The 18,979-nt window shown below is 42.8% G+C and overlaps 1 long non-coding RNA gene across 2 annotated transcripts; it reads right to left on the bottom strand.

The window, feature by feature from the left end:
- Positions 1-358: 358 nt before the first annotated feature.
- Positions 359-15,938, bottom strand: LOC131458427 (uncharacterized). Of its 2 annotated transcripts, XR_009240092.1 has the most exons (4): positions 15,765-15,938; positions 14,569-14,617; positions 1,075-1,171; positions 359-973 (listed from the first exon to the last, which is right to left on the bottom strand). It is a non-coding gene; the product is annotated as an uncharacterized LOC131458427 (long non-coding RNA). The 2 variants fall into 2 exon arrangements; XR_009240091.1 differs by having other exon boundaries at positions 359-1,171.
- Positions 15,939-18,979: the final 3,041 nt, after the last annotated feature.

Below are 18,979 nucleotides of genomic sequence, written 5' to 3'. Positions count from 1 at the left end.
TTCTAGTTTATACTTTGAATTCAAACTTCATTTTTTATTTATTTTTTTTAAAAACAAAACACTAGCTGTAAATACTTAGGATTTGTCACTGGTAGTGATGGCTCAGCATCTCCATGTCTTTCAGGACCCTCTTGTTAGTCAGGATCTTTTCGACCTTGTACAGTGCAACTGAACCTTGAGTAACAAAAAGTATTTATGAAAGACAAATCTTTTACTGTGATTGTTAGGTAAAAACAGTTTTTTATACATTTTATACTATGTATTTGAAAGAAAAACAGTATCAGTTATCACTATGTATTTATAATATCCATTTCATTTCAATTACATCTGGAAAGGTTTTTTTCCTCACCAGGTTTGAACCACTTGCCACAGTGATTAAAACGACCCTGGTATGGAAAATAGTAGAGGATAAAACAATTTTATGGATAATGCAAAAAAAAGGCTTCCTCCTTCATTAGCTTTCTTGAATCTGTACCAATTTTACTACAAATTCTTCCCTACTCTAAGATTACACAAGTCTTTATCTTTACCTGCATATCTTGGGTGTCTCAAGATATACAGGCAAATACACACACACTTCCCACACCATCGGCTGGGAACCCATCAGCTCACGTATCATCTCTGCCAAGTTTGCCACAAAGAAAAGCAGCATCAACTTTAGGGTCATACAGTGCTATGCTCCCACAAATGATGCGGAGGAAGAGAAGAAAGATGCCTTCTACCAGCAACTACAAGCTGAGCTGGACAAGAGTAGAAACAAAGACATCACGGTACTTATGGGGGATCTCAATGCCAAGATAGGGTCGGATAACACAGGTCATGAGGAGGTAATGTGAACACAAGGGCTAGGTAAGATGAACGAGAATGGGGAAAGGTTTACAGACCTGTGCACTCAACCAGTTAGTGATAGGAAGCAGCATCTTCATGCACCAGCAAATCCACAAAGCCACTTGGAGATCTCCAGACTGTATCACTGAAAACCAGATCGACCACATATGCATCAGCCAGAAGTTCCGACGTCTGTGGAGTAATGTAAGGGTGATGAGGGGGGCAGATTTGGCAACAGACCCCTACCTTCTTGAGATGGCAGCTCGACTAGGGCTGAAGAACCACCCCACAATCACCAATCCCCGTAAAAGGAGCAGGGTGGAGAGAGGGTATACTTGTCAAACTGCCAAAGAAGGGGGATCTCAGTAATTGTGATAACTATAGGGGGATTATGCTTTTATCAACAGCAGGGAAAGTTTTCAACAGAATTATCTTAGTGAGAATGAGGGATGCAGTGGATGTTAAGCTGAGAGATGAGCAGGCAGGCTTCCGTAAGAGCAGATCCTGTGCCGAACAGATTGCCACCTTACGCATCATAATAGAGCAGTCACTGGAATGGAACTCTCCCCTATACATTAATTTCATTGACTTCGAAAAAGCCTTTGACAGTATTGTAATGAGCTGAGTTAATGTGTTTCTGTGATGAGTTCATCAGTTATGCAAATGGTTACAGCTGTTTTGTGTTGTGCACTATTGTGGTTCGGTGGAGACGTGTTGTGTTGGGACTGTCTCGCGAGAGGGGGTGACCGAAAAGGACGCATATCCATTACCCAGGGTTGATGAGTCACTGGATTTGGTGTCTGGCTCCTCCTGGTTCTCTTCACTCGACCTGCGAAGCGGATACTGGCAGGTGCCCCTCAGCCCTGAAGCGAGACCAAAGACTGCCTTCTCCATGAATAGGGGGTTGTGGCAGTTCCGGGTCCTCAGTTTTGGCCTGTGCAATGCCCCAGCCACCTTTGAAAGACTCATGGACCAGGTGCTGGCTGGCATCCCGTACCAGAGATGTCTGGTCTATTTGGATGACATCCTGGCCCATGGGAGGTCCTTCCAAACAACCTTGGAGTTGCTGAGGCTGGTGCTGCAGAGAGTGTTGGCGGCGGGCCTGAAATTACACCCCCAAAAGTGCCGCTTCATGAGGAAGGAGGTGGAGTTTTTTGGCCACAGACTGGGGGGAGAAGGTATCAGCACACTGAAAGAGAAAGTGCATGCAGTGAGAGACTGGCCCACACCCACTGACCAACGACAACTGAAGAGCTTCCTTGGCCTGGCCTCATATTATAAGAAGTTTGTCCGTGGTTTCTCCTGCACGGCATCCCCCTGTACCACCTGCTGCAAAGGGGCAGGGGCTTTACTTGGACACCACTTCAAATACTACCTGTGTGGCCACCCCTTCACTGTCAGGACAGATCATTCAGCGCTTCAATGGCTGATGTCCTTCAGAGAACCAGAGGGCCAAGTTGCACGCTGGATTGAAATGCTGCAGTCCTTTGTTTTCACAGTGGTACACAGTGCCGGAGCCAGCCATGCCAATGCAGATGCCCTGTCCCACAGCCCCTGCGCCCTGGGGGGGTTGCCGATACTGTGAGCGGAGGGAAGCATGTGAGAGAGAGGTCCTTATGGAGGAGGAGGCATGCCCCAGGCACAAGGGGGCCGGACCAGTCTGCCGGGGAACGCATATGGTTGATGTGGCTCAGTGGCAGACACAACAGGAGCAAGACAGGGACATACAACTAGTGCGACAGTGGTTTGAAGCAGGACAAAGACCCCCTGGGAAGAGGTGACAGGGAGCTCCATGTGCTGAGAGTGAGCGATGGGGTGCTGCAGAGAGCCTGGAAGGAGCCTGCAATGGGAGAGGAAAGATGGCAGGTGATAGTCCCCAGTACTCTGAGAGACGCTGTGCTGAGAACATCTCACAGGACCACAGGGGCGGGGCACTTCGGAGTTGCCAAAGCACTCCACCGGCTGCGTCAGGGATTTTACTGGGGGCGGGCCAGAAGGGACGTGGAGGACTTTTGCTGCCGCTGCGACCTCTGCGCAGCCTACAAGGGTCCCACAGACCAGTCCCGTGCACAGCTACAGCAACAGGCAGTGGGGGCTCCCATGGAAAAAGTAGCTGTGGGTGTCATGGGCCCATTTCCCCACATGGATACAGGCAACCGGTATGTTTTGGTTGCCATGGACTATTTTACAAAATGGCCTGAGGCGTACGCATTACCAAATCAGGAAGCAGAGGCACTAGTTAACGCTCTCGTAGAGGGCATGTCCAGCAGGTTCTGGGCACCAGAAACCATCCACAGTGACCAAGGGAGGAATTTTGAATCTCAGGTCTTTGCCACCATGTGTGAGCGAATGGGCATGCACAAGAACCGGGCCACAGCGCTGCACCCCCAGAGCGACAGCCTCGTTGAGAGGTTCAACAGGACCCTGGCAAAGCAGCTGGCAATTCTCACTGCTGAGCATCAATGTGACTGGGACATGCATGTGCCCCTTGTCCTCATGGCCTACAGGTCTGATGTTCAGGAGTTCACCTCATGCACGCCTGCCCTCCTCATGTTGGGGAGGGAGCTAAGGACACCAGGGGAGGTGGCCTTTGGCAAAACCCCCTGATACCCCTGCTGTTCCCCCAGGGAGAGAGTACGCCAGGAGACTCCAGGATCGGATGGAGTCTGCCCAAAACTTTGCCCGAGACCAGCTGGAGAAAGCGGGCATGAGACAACAAAGGAACTACGACGTAAGGTCAAAGGGGAGGCACTTCCAAGCCGCAGAGCTGGTTTGGGTATACAGCCCACGCAGAAAGAAAGGACGGTGTCCCAAGCTGGACTGTCATTGGGTGGGGCCTTGTCAGGTGATGGAGCGGCTGGGTGAAGTGGTGTACCCAGTCCAGCTGCCAGGAAAAAGGAAGAAGGTAGCACTCCACAGAGACAGATTGGCCCCGTACAGAGGAGACTCCCTGCCTTCCCAAACGCCTGTGCGGAGGGGCGATGGCACAACCAGTACACGCAGACACACCCACGAGCCCTATCAAAGCCCTATTCCCCCTGCACATACTTCCCCAGAGACAGTGACTGACCCCCCTGTTCAAACTCGTACTTTCCCCTTCCCACCACACCTTTCACTGCACAGGGACATAGACCCACCCTCCAGGCAGAGGCGCCTGGGTCTCCCACTTGTTCACGGCCACGGAGATGGAGACGTCGGCCGGGCCATCTCAGAGACTTTGTGTAGTCCCTCCGGACGAGGGACTTTGTTGAGGGGGAGCTGTGTAATGAGCTGAGTTAATGTGTTTCTGTTATGAGTTCATCAGTTATGCAAATGGTTACAGATGTTTTGTGTTGTGCACTATTGTGGTTCGGTGGAGACGTGTTGTGGTGGGACTGTCTCGCGAGAGGGGGTGAGACAACGCGAGGTGGATGTTGTTGCTCTGGCATGTTGTTGTGGTTGCTAAAATGTATAGCGTGGTCACGGCCAACAGTGACCGGAGTTAATCTGTGTTTTGCTGCAAATAAATGCACATAAGTTGCAAGCCAGTAATCGCCTCCTTATTCAACGCTGCGGCACTGGGGTGAGCGTTACAGTATAGACAGAGCCACCCTGTGGAAGATGTTAAGACACTACGGTATACCAGAGAAGTTTATATCTCTAATCCAGAGTACATACAGGGACATGAAGTGTAGGGTAGCGCATGCAGGACAGCTAACAGAGAGTTTTGATGTAAGGACAGGAGTACGTCAGGGGTGCTTACTGTCGCCTCTTCTTTTCCTCAAGATTCAAGATTCCTTTATTGTCATTCCAACACACATTAAGACATGAGGTCAGAACGAAATTTCAGTCTCTCCAGAACCCGGTCGGCCCAACAATAAAAAGAAAAAAAGAAAGAACCAGCAGTTTAAACTTAAAAAATATAAAATTTTAAACTTTAAAACCTCTGGAGGTAAGGTGCTGTGTGATTATAAGAGTTAAAACAAATAGAATAATATAATTTGAATTTAAATAGGTAGTGGTATAATTAAATAAATAAAATTAAATTAAATTAGTGCAAAAGATGGGAGTACAGTACTGAATTGAAGTCAATAACCTCCTGGTTATTATTAATTATTATTAATTAGTGATCGCTAATTTTAGCATTAGTGATAGCCGGCTACAGGCTAAGCTACACGCATCCGCTCGACAGAACAAGCACACAAAGACAGTTTTACGGTTTGTAAATAATACTTCTGCTTCAGGTAACTCAGCACATATTGTTGGCACCGCTCCTTCCTTCAGGTGAAGTTTGGTGCTGTGTCCAGCCTTATATTGCCCAAAGTTTGTGTAGCAATCCTCCGTGAAGTGGTTGCCACATACATGGAGGTATTTGGGAAATCTAGCAGGGATATTCCCATCAAAAGTGAACAGCATCCACTGAGCTTTTCTTTGCTCATTGGCGGGAGCTTGTTGAGCTTCTTGTATGGTTTATCACAACCCAGAACAGAGCAAACACTCGCTAAACCTTTGCCATATTCTCAACTGATACGCTCAGCAACTACAACCAGAGTGGTGACATTCGCCAGTGACGTTATACAATTGTTGTGTATCTGCTCGTGGTATCCTTCTTCTGTCTCTCCCTCTTCTCCCTCTTGTCCTTTCTTTCCCCCCTTTCTGTCCCCCACCTCTCCTCTGTCCCCCATTTTTCCTTTTACCCTAACCGGTCAAGGCACATCTTTGAGTCTGGTTCTGTCAGATAATTCTTCCCGTTAAAAGGGAGTTTTTTCTCTCCACTGATGCCTAGTGTTTGCTCATTGTGTGAATTGTTGGGTTTCTCTTGATGTTGTTCATGATGTTGTCTGTGTACAGTGCCTTGAGATAATGTATGTTATGTTTTGGCACTATACAAATAAAGTGAATTGAATTGAATTGATCTGAAGTCAGACCGATCTGAAGTACAATTCAGATCGAAGTACAATTTGAACTACTAGTCGTCAGGAGGTTAAAGTGACATTTGTGTTATAGCAGTTTATGGCCAGTAGGAGTTGCTACAGGGTGTCTGCATACAGTTACTAAAGAGACGTTACCTGCATTAAAACCAGCTGAGTGTCATGAGTGTTTTTTCTGTGTATTAATAACAATTTCTGAGGTTAAAGCAGTAAAATGAGAGTTAAAAATATTGAATTTTAAGTTAAATATGTTTGTTTATTGCACTGTATTCTGAGGTTGTCATTGAGCTAAAACAGGTTAAAAGGGATACTTCATGATTGTGAATGAGGATTCATTTTCAGTTAAAGGTTAAAAACATACTTTTTGATATTGTTGAACATTACGAAGTTGGTAATACTATTTTTGTTTCATTCCATAGGGCCTTCTCTGCTGGCCCTGACAATATCAAAAAAGTATATTTTTTTATTATTATTATTATTATTATTATTATTATTATTATTTTAATAATCAAATTAATGTGTGTCTGAAAGTGTCTGAATTCAATTACTTTTTCAGTATGTTATGATTATATTTCCAGAAAGAATATGGTTATTTTTTGTGAAGCTGAGCTGGATTTTCCTGGATGTCGATAAACGCATCATAGCTCCGTGGACCTGCTCTCGTATCATTGCTGGCCTTTCTTTGAAGCTGCCATTTCTTATTTGGTTATAACTTTGACTGACGTGTGTCGTCAGCCAATCAAAAAGTGATGCATAGTGACAGAACGCCCCAGGCCCAGTGATGTGTCTGGCGCTAGCCCCTGCTGTTGTCATCAACTACGTTTGAACCTTTGGCGGGTTTTGAAGTAAGCTATGGCCACTGCATTAACACCACCGATCGATCATGTTTCTGATCTCCTTCGTGTGCACTTTTCACGGCGATCGTTTGGAGAAAAGAAGGAAATTATTTCAATAGGAAGACCTACACCGAAGAGGTACATCATTTACGGTAGTTGCAGTGTTAATGATAAATTGATAATTTTTTTTAGAAGTGGTGAGGACAAAACTGTTGATCATAAATAGTGCCGGGGACGTGTTCCCCGCGTAGCTGACACCTATGCTTATGTGGAAGCTTGTTTTTGTGTCATATAGTGGCTTGTGAAATTGCGGTTGCTGAGTGACATAACGGAAGATGTGGTGGTAATGATGCAGTAGCCTATAGGTGCGTGTGCGCTATGGTTGTTGCAGATCAACTGTCTCGTGAATATAGTCGGTGTTTGTGCATGTTTTTTTTTTTTTTTTTTTTACTGAAGGCCCTGACTGAAACCCCACGGTACGCTACTGACGACAAGTAAGCACCAACTAAAGTGATAGTGGATGCAAGTCCAGTGGGTCTAGGAGCGGTAGTCATACAGGACCAACAAGGTACCGGTGTGCTACGTGAGCCGCAGCTTGACGGACTGTGAGCGGAAAAACTCTCAGACAGAACGAGAAGCCCTAGTTCGAGTGTGGGCTTGTGAGAGGCTACATCCATATATCTATGCCAGAGAATTTGATTTAATCATTGACCATTGGCCATTGGAAGTTATATACAGTCCCAAGTCCAAACCATGTGCCCACATTGAGAGATGGTTCCTCAGACTGCAAACATACAACAGAGTAATACACATTGTGTATTGAAATTGAATTTTTTAATATAGATGTCTTCGGGGCCAGACAATCATCTTTCCTAGCAAGTTTGGTTCAGATCGGACCAGGAGTCGCAAAGTTATAATGGTTTGTTTTTTTTGACATGAAAATCCAACTTTGCACAGTTGCACCAGGATTGATGCAGTTGCAAAAATCCATGAGATTTGGGGTATGGGAAAGCACTCAAAAACACGATTCATTTGAGAGAAAAATAATGAGAAGAACCTTCAGCACCTTTCCATCACCGACAGAATCAATCATTGCGTCATTGCGTAATTGCGGGGCAGTGCCGCCCACTGTTATATATATGGGCAGGTAACTGCGCCTTTGATGTGCGTCATACCTTCCTCCCGGATGCTGTGATCAGTCAGATCGTGGTTTGGCGTGGCCGTGACAGATCGGTGATCCATACTCCCTAATTGTGCGGTAGGTTACGCTGGTAGGATTATTGAATGCAGTGATGAAGTTATGGCGAGTGGTAGTGGTGTCACGCTTCCACTCTGTTGTGTGCAGAGTCTGCTGCGTTGTCTGTGCGGAGCTGAAGTGTGCTCCCTCCACTGTGGGTGAACACATCAGTGTCGGAAGGTAAGCTGGCTACATTATGCTCTGGCCCCTGGTAGCTCTTGTTGGACCGCTGACTGAATGGCTTTTTGGTCTTTAGTTGCCGTGGACGGCAAGTGAGCCGTGCGCTCCCTCTCTCTCTCGCTCTCCCTCTCCTCACGAGTCGGAAGCGCTGCGCTGCTATCCTCTGGTAGGTACTGTATATGCAGGCTGATCCTGGTGTGTTTTTAAATTGTTACACCATGTTAAGATTGAGTATTTTTGCTCTTTGCTCGCTTGGCAGGTAATTGGGCCAGCGTGTGAATCGCGGTGCCGCGGCCCTCTAGAAACGTCAGCCTCCAAGCCGTGGCCGACTGCTGTTTTGTCTCCCTCTTTTCTTTTATTGTTTTAGTTCATGCTGCTACAACTACTACTACTACTACTACTACTACCACTACTTTCGTGACGAGTACAATTTTGTGATGGTTTAAATTATAGTTATGAATATTGTTTCAGTTTGTTAGTTGCTTTATTTTTGTTTAGTTGTTTGTGTGTTTATTTTTGACTAAGTTGTTTTGATTTGAATTACTGCATGTTTTCTCTATTCGATTAATTTGATTTGATTATTTGGTTTGTTCTTTAAAGTGCCTTGTGAATTATTTAGATTGTGTTTGTGCATGTTATTGTTTATTTCTTTGTATTCTGTTTTATGTGCATGTTCATTTTTGATTTATTCTATTCCATTTTGTATTAGGTGTGTGTGTGTGTGTGTGTGTGTGTGTGTGGTTGTGAGCTGCTGGCATTCACTCCGCTGATCCATTTTGTGTTTTGTTGCAGGGCAGGAGCTGTGGGGCAGATAGCGGCTGGTCCCCTGGTGGTGGTGTCCGTCATTGGTCCCTCGCACTTGGGTGTCATCCGGAAGGTGTACGGTAATCACTGTGGTGTATATTAAGACCCCTTTTCCGTCTCAGATTTCCCTCTCAGCCCCCAGCCCTGGTCCAGCCTTGTGTTTTTTATTAAGCGGAGCTTTGCGGGCAAGTAGTCTACATTGTCCCAACTAATACTAAAACACTGTTTGACTCCTTTTACTACTGGTATTTTTAAAGATTGTTAATAAAATATTGACTTATTGTTGGACTCACGTCTCATCTCACGTGCTTTTCGAACCTGTGCCCTTAGTCTATGTGGAGACTTAACGTGGGCTATAGTAGTACATTTATTTAGTTATTTCCTCGGGGTGAAATTCCCTGAGGTGGCGTTGTCGGTTTTTCCTCACCTCCCACCATTTTGCCACATAAGGAAGTGTTGGCAACAAGCAAACCAAGAGTAGCAGGAGAGCGAGGGAGGGAGACACTGGTAAATACTTGAGGTTGGGTTAGATGATTTAGTTTAAGTGCAACAGAGGCAAGCAGACTGGCAGTACAGGGAGTAACAAGATGGCTTCAGTCTGCAGCAGAGAGCATGGTAAGTGCTGACCAGAGAGCAAAGACACAGGAAACTTGAAGCATAACCTGCTCAGGGCACCTACTGTAGGTGCCAAGTATCACAGTGCTTTAGAGCCAGTCCTTTAGACCAGGTGGAGCAGGCAGAGCGGCGCCAGGACCACAGGAGCACTGATAGGTGAGGAGGCAGGGAAGTGAGAACAAAAGAATAGCGGCCTCCAATGGAGCAGCAGACAGTCCCTGCAAAAGACTGAGCTGTATTCATGTATGAGTACAGCAATCAGAGGGCATCTCAGGACTCAATGAGAGCACGAGTGAGATCATCTCACAGCAACCAAGACAAAGACTCACTGTACCCTCACATCACACAGATGAGTTTGTTTGTGATTTACTCACATAAATTAAAACAGTTTTCTCTGACTGTATTTAACAAAAATCATATTAAATGAATCATGACGGACAGTATGAGTGCAATTTAAACATATATTTAACTGCAAAATGTTTTGTCTAATGTTAGACCATTTGTTTTCTGGTTTTGAACAGATTCACACAAATCTCATTTAAAAAACGATGGACACAGGTCACATCACTTCTTTAATGTGTTAATATATGGTACATTTACTGCTTAGTAATGAACTAAATGATCTAATTAATCAAAAGCGAAAGATAACAAACATTACGTACAGTATATGTTTTTCAATCTCTCAAGTTAGCAAATGAATGCTTAAAATATCCCAGTTTATTGTTAGTTTAATACTTCTCAGGTCATTTTGCTTCATTTTGTTCCCTTTTTAAATGATTTCCATATGTCTGAGTCCAGCTGTATGTATCACAACTGACTGTAGAGTTGTAAAACACATCCACACCATGTAGACTGTGACACAGTAAGACAGAACGATCTGTACTCCTGTCAGTGGTGGGCCATTTCACAAGTTGAAAAAACAGCAGAGGCTGGTGAGTACAGCATGAATGCACATGTGAAAGTTTGCTTATTATATACTTTTTTCAAAACACATGACATAAATATAAATCTTTTTGAAATTCGGAATTACAGCACAAACATTCTGTACATTTCTTGTTCCTTTCGTCTTCCTTCTGTCTGTCAGCATCTGCATGTCTGTTTGTCTTGCATGTTTCTGCTGAACAAGGCAAACTTAAGTGTCCTCCCTCATCACCTGAGTACCGGCTTCTGTTTACCACCTGGGTGCCAGTAATCCCAAGAGGAGATCGGGATGAAGGGGTTGCAGAGCCTACATCTAGGTGAAAATGTGAAGATCCTCCGTATTTGAGTACGATGGACATGGTGTGGACAAGTCACCTGTTGCTGCAGCCTCGGCTCTCCCTACTTCCTGGAGGAGAGCCTTTCCAGTCTTGGCATCACTCTGTTGGAATCACGGACCTGCCATTACCACTGTCTGACTTGTCTGATCAGCGTCTGACCACTAGATCAAAACGCTGCTGCACAGCTTTTAACTAACACACACAAGAGAGATCACATCACACCAGTTTTAGCATCAATTCACTGGTTAGAAATAGATATAAGGTGCCTATTTTAAATCATAGTGATGTAGACAACAAGCTAGAACTTTTTTCATCAAAAAGAGCCGTCTTTCGTTCTGTAAATGTCACGAAATAAGTTAATAACTTGTGCGCATATTAATATTTTATGTTTTATATACATGTATATGTACACACATATATATTTATAGATATATATACCTCAAATTTTTGCCCTGTTTTTTTTGACTATTTTAAAATCCTGGCGCTTACTTTTCATTGACAAGCTCCATCTCACATTTCTGACTTGATCCTACCTCATACACCCACCCACACCCTGAGTCCTCAGGTCAGAAACTGTTGTTCCCTGCACAAGCTTTAGGACCAGAGGAATCAAGCCTTTCAGACAGTGGCTTTCAAACTATGCAACATACATTCTGTTGATTCTTTTAAAAAGCAGCTAAAAACTATTTTATTCAAGCAGGCTTTTAGTAAGACAAGGGTTTTTATGGCTTTGAGTCTATATTTGTATCCATTATATATTTATGTATCATTTATTGTATTTAATTTACTATAAAGCACTTTTTTTTATCTGTGAAAGTTGCTATATAAATAAACTTCATTCAAATGTGCGCACAACACAACTATTTTGCCTTTTGTCAAGAATAAGTCATTTATACAGTTACATAGGCCACTTGTTAACGTCGTAACATCTCAGCACTCTAAATAGGCCAAGGAGGAGGAGTGGATTCGACTAGAGCTCAGGGTCTTGAATCTCCACATCTGGTGCACTGGCAGCCATGGCTTGCAGAAGAGTGTGGGCATGAGCACGTACAACCTTCCTGTCTGAGTGTGACAACAATCTTGTGGAGGTCCTGTATTATTATTATTATTATTATTTTATTATTATAAATTGTGGAAAAATTACAACATCGATAAATACATGAAAGTATAATATTTAAAAAAGAGGATGGTATTTTTAAAAAGCTATGAATAATTACAAAACAATCTGCAAAAACTTCACTTGTTAAACACTTGTTAAAAATGAAGGAATAGAGGCTGTCGCCCCTATGTACACTTATTTAAGATTAATAGGGTCCTTATTTGTGCTTTAATTATGGGTTAACACAAAGCTACTAACACAATTGCTCATCACGTCCTGCGCCTTTAACCTATGATGTTGTATTTAGATGATGTATTTAAAAACATTGGAAATACATCTGTGAGTTAAGAATAAAAGCCTCACTGAACGTGTTATGGTTTGAGTTAAGGGGAGGGAAGTATAATTTAAGAGGGCTGTGAGTCAAACTATGGAATGAACTAAGTGATTAAGTGAAGTTGTGTATTATGTCTCAACAAAGATAAAAAAAAAAAAATCAAATTTAAAATGATTAACAAACTATAATTTTGACCAATATTTGGCTTGGGTTTTTTAACTACTTTTTTCCTCATAGCTAAAAAGTTAATATAGCTGATATTCTAGGAAATACCATGGATTTTATAGTAGAGGCAAAATATGGTATCATACCATACGATAATTGCCAATATGCTCCCTGTGGAGGTGATTTAAATGAACTTGTTTCTCCTTTAATTTCATTTTTATGAATTTATATTCATATTTAATTTTATTTTTCTCTGGGAACCCCCTGGGACCTCTTCATAGAACACTTGGGTTCCCAAGTGATTACTTAAAATAATCTGCCTTAGATGCTGCTGAAGTCAATCTGTGGCACTTTTCATATAATGATATTTATATGATATGTATCTGCATCCTCAAGACTTTGAATCAAAGCTGCCAGGTGAACAAAAATTTGAACTTGTGAAATTATGTGGCAAAATATCAAACAGTATCACTGTACAAATGATGAAGGTGAGAACAAGAAGACTAAAGGTTTAGAATAGTTGGTCTGGACAAAGAGAGGGGTAAATTGGAAATAAAACTGTTACCGTGATCAAAGATCCCCAACCAATAGTATAAACAGTCCAGTTTTAAGAAAACTGCAAGCAGTCTCACAGGGGTACCTCAGCATGGTACTGTCAGCAGCTCACAAGTTACAGCATCAGTCACACTCATCTATGACATCCATTCAAATACAAAAGCATTCAAGCAATCACATTTTACTGTGATCCACTGTCATCTTATCCATTACAAGGTTGGACCCTTCATTGCACTTTCAATTATAATTGCATTTCTCTGTTTGTTTACTGCTGTTCACATGTGACAAAAATCCAAACACATGATGAGGATTTTCATGAGGTCAAACACAAGTGTACTGAGCTTTCATTATTATGCTCTCACCAGTACTCTGTGCTGCCCTCAAGTTAGTATATAAAGAGCCAGTGGACTGCTTTGTTGACAGAATTATGGAGGGAAACATGATCAAGTGTAGCACTAAACAATTTATATATGAATTTGTGCACCATGATTTTGTCCATATTTACTGACATTTCTGTTTTTGCAAAAGAGCAACTGTCTACACAGAAATGTGCATTTGACAGTACAAGATACTGGCTGTGTTCATGCAACATTAGTTATGTCACACACGTCATCCGCACCCCAGAATGATTGGGTTTTATTTACCCAATCATTTTCCTTTTTTTTGTTCAATCTTTCTGTGTGGGTGGATCAAATTAACATTCCCTGTATCGGCTGCCTAGCTAGAAAAGATAAGTTGTTCTTCTTTGCTGTGCTTTCGGTCTTTCTGCCATGCTATTCTTATCCTTTTATTTAATTTTATTTCAGTTTGAGGTTTGAGGTCACAGAGATGTGTGAGTGCCCCTCGCAGCTCCCAAGAACCCAACCCGTGCACATGACAGCAAAAAATCACAAGTTAGGGTCTCAGGGAATGAGAGAGGTACAGACTGCTTATTGTCCGCTTTTCTTATGTGACATACAGTCGTACATCAGCTGCTTGGACACCATGCCCGAGTGGACAATTCCATTTTCCTCTCTTCCTTGCTTTGTGATGGTCTCTACTCTCAGACTCAGTCTCAGTCAGTGAGGATAAGCACAACTGTACATCATATGTACTAGTTTATCTATAACACTTTTATACTGTGATTGTACAGCATGATCATACAATCATGCTGTTCTGTGCATGACTCAAAAGTGATACATGCTGCAAATCACAGGCGCATCTTGCCAGAAATAAGAGCAAGAGATTGAACGCACACATAGTACACACTTGTGCATGACTGAATTGACACACACAGACTGACAGCACTGTCACATGATGTTCATAAAGATATTCCTGCTTCAGCAAATGTTGGCCTACCCTTTGCTGTCACAGATTAGCTCAGCTAATGGTGGTGGTATAAAATTGGCTAAAAAATGCCATGATCCTGCGCTGTGCACATGCACAACAACTCAGACAACAGGGGCAGCAGCAGAGACTGAAAATGGACTGTCGGGGTCTCACTCACAGAAGCATTTAGAAGCATAAAAGCTCAAGCTTCTAAATGCTTACATTCTTCCCATTAGATATCCCATCTCCACACATCAGACTCGGCAGACCCCTGAGGCCACACGTCAATCATGTGGCTTTGACTTGATGGAGGGATTTGTCAGGTGGACTGAATAAGATTTGACCACCTGTGAGATGAAGATGAGGAGGAATACAAGGCTGGGGTAGGTGATGAGATTAGATGTGAAGAATGGGCAGAAGGAAAGAAGACAAACTTACCCAGCCGATCATGGTGTAGGCTGCTGCAGTCCTCTCTGTACATCAGCACCTGTCAGCCAAGCACATAGGAGCAGAGGATGTGGCCAGACCAAATGGAAAGAAAGTGAAAACAGAATGCATTTGGTCTAGTACATAAGGCTGCTGTAGCAGATTGTTCCTGTCTAGCCATCTGCTGCTCAGACATGCAAGACTATACCATGTGCAGCCAGAGAGAAAGAAGGGGGGGGGGGGGTGAATAAGTAAAATAGTAGGTGTGGGTTTCAACCAGTAGAAATTGGCATACACAAGAGAAAAAGAGCGGATCATTGGGCCTGCACTGCTATGTGCATGCTCAGCAGACACATAACAGTGAGAGTGAAGAACAATATAAATAATAAAAAAGGTAAGATACATATATGTATCTAATAACTAATGTGACATGCGTTATTACGATTACGATTACGATGCCGTGACAGCCCAGGCTTAGACTATGCTTAAACACACATGTAACTAAGAATCAAATAATGCAGATATGTACCCACAGTTTCAACATTCTGTTTTTTTATGTAGATCGCTGCTTAACATCAGACCCTAAAATCATCAAATAGAAAGTGTCACTACCAGCAGATTTTTACAATCATGATTGAATGATCCAGAATCAGGCTCAGACACTGTGCACTAAACACCATCAAACCAGCCACAAGAGTGAATAAAAGGAAGAAATGCGTAACGCCTGTTGCTGTAGACCCTCTGTCTGCTACCATTTACCTCTCTTTCTCTATGTGACACTTCTACTACTACCCATCTTTTTCTTCCCCTGTCTGTCTGTCTGTTGGCTCCATCTGTCTCACATTTTCTTTCTGTTTCTGCTTGGCACTTAGTCTTGCTGTATCACACCTCTCTGTCTGAGTCTGTGCCTCTGTTATTTCTTCCCCTCCTCTTTCTTGCATGCTGCATGGATTGCAGGCTCAAGTCCCCAGGGCAGAGAGTCTCTGCTTGCCTCTTTCTGCCTGTTACGTACAGTATCAAAATAGTGAAAGCAGAGCGGGCAAAGAGAAATCATTGAATTCTTTCCACAGCTAAAATTATTTAGTCTCTACAGGCCTACAGTATGCAGATAAAAGGGAGATTAGGAAAGGTGAAGATGGAGGAAAAGAATGGAACAAAGAGCAAGACAATACACAAAAAGAAAGAAATGAATCACATTTTTATCTTACAGTGTCTCGTTTTCAAGCTCCCTTTAAATTAAATCCTTCCCCTGTCGGCATGTCGACCAGTATTCAGTTCCCGTCTGCTTCTGTGTCTGTGAGAGTGACTGGGTATTACAACGTGCAATACATGGAGAAAAGGAGGGTGGGATTGAAAAAGAAAAAGGAGGGAGCAAAGGGAGAGAAAACATGCTAGTTCAGGGAGCGGTGAAGGAAATGTAACTAGAGGCCTGGTACAGTGGTGTTACATTTTATCAGCATTAGGGTAAGACAAGATGGTAGGAGAGGGAGAAAAAAATGGAGAGAAAAGGGGAACTAGATTTCCGCAATTCCGTGCCGAAATTTCGAGTGTGCCTGCAGTTCTTGCGGTATGTGTCTTCGCGTGCAGGACTTGTGCTGGTAAAGGATTGAGTGGTACACCCTTTGAAAGAGAATAACTCATAAACCCCTCCCACTCCCTGATGCCCCCTCCCCCTTCCGAACACCTGCGTTATAAAATCTAAAAATGTGGATTGAACCTTTAAAAGCATTTAGACAGAGTGGTATTTTGGTGGACTCACCCTTTAAAAACACCAAGTTTTAGAGGAGATAACAAGACGGATCAGAGAGGACTCAGACGCAGAGGCCTTTTAATTGTCTTTATTGGCACTCGTAAACAATTCTCACGGCAGGTCCTCTTTACTGAGGAAAAACAAAAGCGTGGCTATGAAAACCTATAACAAATTGCGAGCGCAACGCTCTACAAGAGAAACGTTGCGGAACTATAAACGCGGAACAAAAAAAAATCACTCCGTAGAGGAAACATACTCGGACTAAGGTTATCATGTAAAACTTAAACAGAAAACTCTCCAAACGGAGGAAAACACGGCTCTAAACACTTCAAAACAAAAGCTAACTCAAAATCACAATCCTAATGATTGGCGATCCTTAACCAACTAAGAATGAGATAAAAAACAAAACGCAATCTAAATGATTGGATCTAACTAATAAAAGGTAAGTCACAAGCCTAGTGATTGGAGTTCCTAAAAGGCTGTGAAAATTAACAAACAAAAAATCTCTCCCAAGGAGGAAAACAAAAGCTATAAATCTTAACTAAGGTATCAGCTAACAGGCTATGATAAGAAAACTTACAAAATAAAGCATCGCTCACCAAGAGGATCAAAAACTTGAGGATTCTGGGGCTGTGACGAGGCGCTATGGTGATCAGGCATGGACGAAAACACACTGGCACTGAAACAGGGGAACAGGGAGTTTTTATAGTCCACATGGCTTAATTGTCAGCAGGTGTGTGTAATCAGGGCCGGCAGAGGAGGGGGCGGGGCAAACTGCTGGAGTGACAGGAGAGAGGGAGAGAGAGAGATTCACAATCCCCTCTGTTTCCCATTCTCACAGAGAAAACAGCATGTTTTAAAGTTGTCATATCTCAAGAACGGTTGATGATAGAGATAAAATGTTTGGTTTGTGAGCGCCAGGAGGCTTTCAGCAGCTCCCATCTCAAAATTTGTGACAAACGGGCGTGAATTGACAGAGAAATCACAGTTTTAAAATCATCCTCATCTTGATTTTCCACAACTCCAAAGCAGACATTTTAACATGGGAGTGAATTGAGACTGTGACCAGAGTTCTCTGTGCTTTGAGGTGATTTTAAGAAAAACTACAAGTCATATGAACATGACAAACACACACAGGGTTAGACGACAACCATGGCAACATTTTGATGTAAAAATTGTCTCTGTAGGTTGGAAATTGTGGGCAGGAGAAGAGTTTGTTTAGAAGTTTTTCTGATTATTTTGCTGGATCTTGCTAGAGTGTGTCACTCTAGCTCACACCTAACGACCACACACACACCCATTATAAAATCAGAAAGCTTTGAAAAAAAGTACAAAACTTAAACTGCGATAGTTCAAAAACCGTAACATGTATCAAAATGTCGACTTAGGTCAGAAAAGTCCCAAGTCTTGTGACCCGTTTAAACTTCCAACCACGTTTCTACGTTAAAGTATGACGACACTGTGATGCTCCAAAGCGGGCTTGGTTTTTTTCGGTCTCCCATCCACTTCAATGTTAATTTTTGTTCAGTTTTCTGTAAATATTATCCCAATGGTTATATGAAAATCTTAGAAAAGTCATAGCACACCATTCCCGGTCAAGGCGCACATTTTGATATAACTTGTGTTGGGGGTTTCTCAAAGATGCAGGAGGAGTAGCGTGCCGAAATAACGGGAGGGCGCGAGAATAAAAAGCAGAATAAACGCGCACGATTACAAGAGATGCCTTGCAGCGCAAGGCATTCTAGTGAGAACCCTAGGGTTCTCACTAGAATGCCTTGCAGCTGCAGGCACTAATTACAGGAATAAGGTTCCTGTGACAGTCAACACAATTGGTTGTGATCAGTGACAGCAGAAAATTGCCCGTGTGATCCCACACTATCACTCTTTCCTTTCATGGTTTAAATATATTTATTTTTAAGTTAATTATAAAATCATGACCAAAGGCTCTGCCTCAATTTTTATATTTATCACCAGAGACATGCCACCTCTGACACTCTGTTCCATCACCTTTGCATAAAGTAAATACATTATGCTGGCTCACAGACATCACATGATGTGGTGCCTAAACACGTCACATGCATTTCATTGCAAGTGTCAGTTATGTCAGTTTTAAACAATGCAATAATGCTGACACTTTGCACTAGCTATTATGCAGAATTGATATTATAACACACAAATCTACACTTGGATTCCACTAGGATAGGATGTTCACAAGTGAGAGCTCCATGTATGCCTCCTGTTGCATACTTTAACAAATTATCCTATGGCCACACACGCACACAGACAAACATTAAACATGTGAATCACATGCCTGAAGAAGAACCAAACTAAGCAGGGCCCACACATCTCCTACTCCACCTCCCTCGAACCCAGTGGCCTTGGGACAAAAAGCAAGTATTTTAAGTGAAAGCAGTCTTTCATCATCATACCACTCCCTGCTCAACACATCTGGACACAGCAGCACTTTGCAATACAGGCAGGACTTGTTTTATTTGTATGTTTAGTTCAGACTCCATGCCAGATTAAAATTGCATGGAAAAAATTATTATGATGGTTATGAAAAACTACCATAACCAAATAACCTGTTTTATTAGTATAGCCCCAAATCACAAGGCACTGTACATAGTAAGGCAACAACCTATACAATATTATAGAGAGAAGAGAAACCCAACT

Source organism: Solea solea, chromosome 4 (assembly GCF_958295425.1).
Source record: "Solea solea chromosome 4, fSolSol10.1, whole genome shotgun sequence".
In the NCBI taxonomy this organism is placed as follows: Eukaryota; Metazoa; Chordata; class Actinopteri; order Pleuronectiformes; family Soleidae; genus Solea; species Solea solea.
This window is presented reverse-complemented; position numbering and strand designations above follow the sequence as displayed.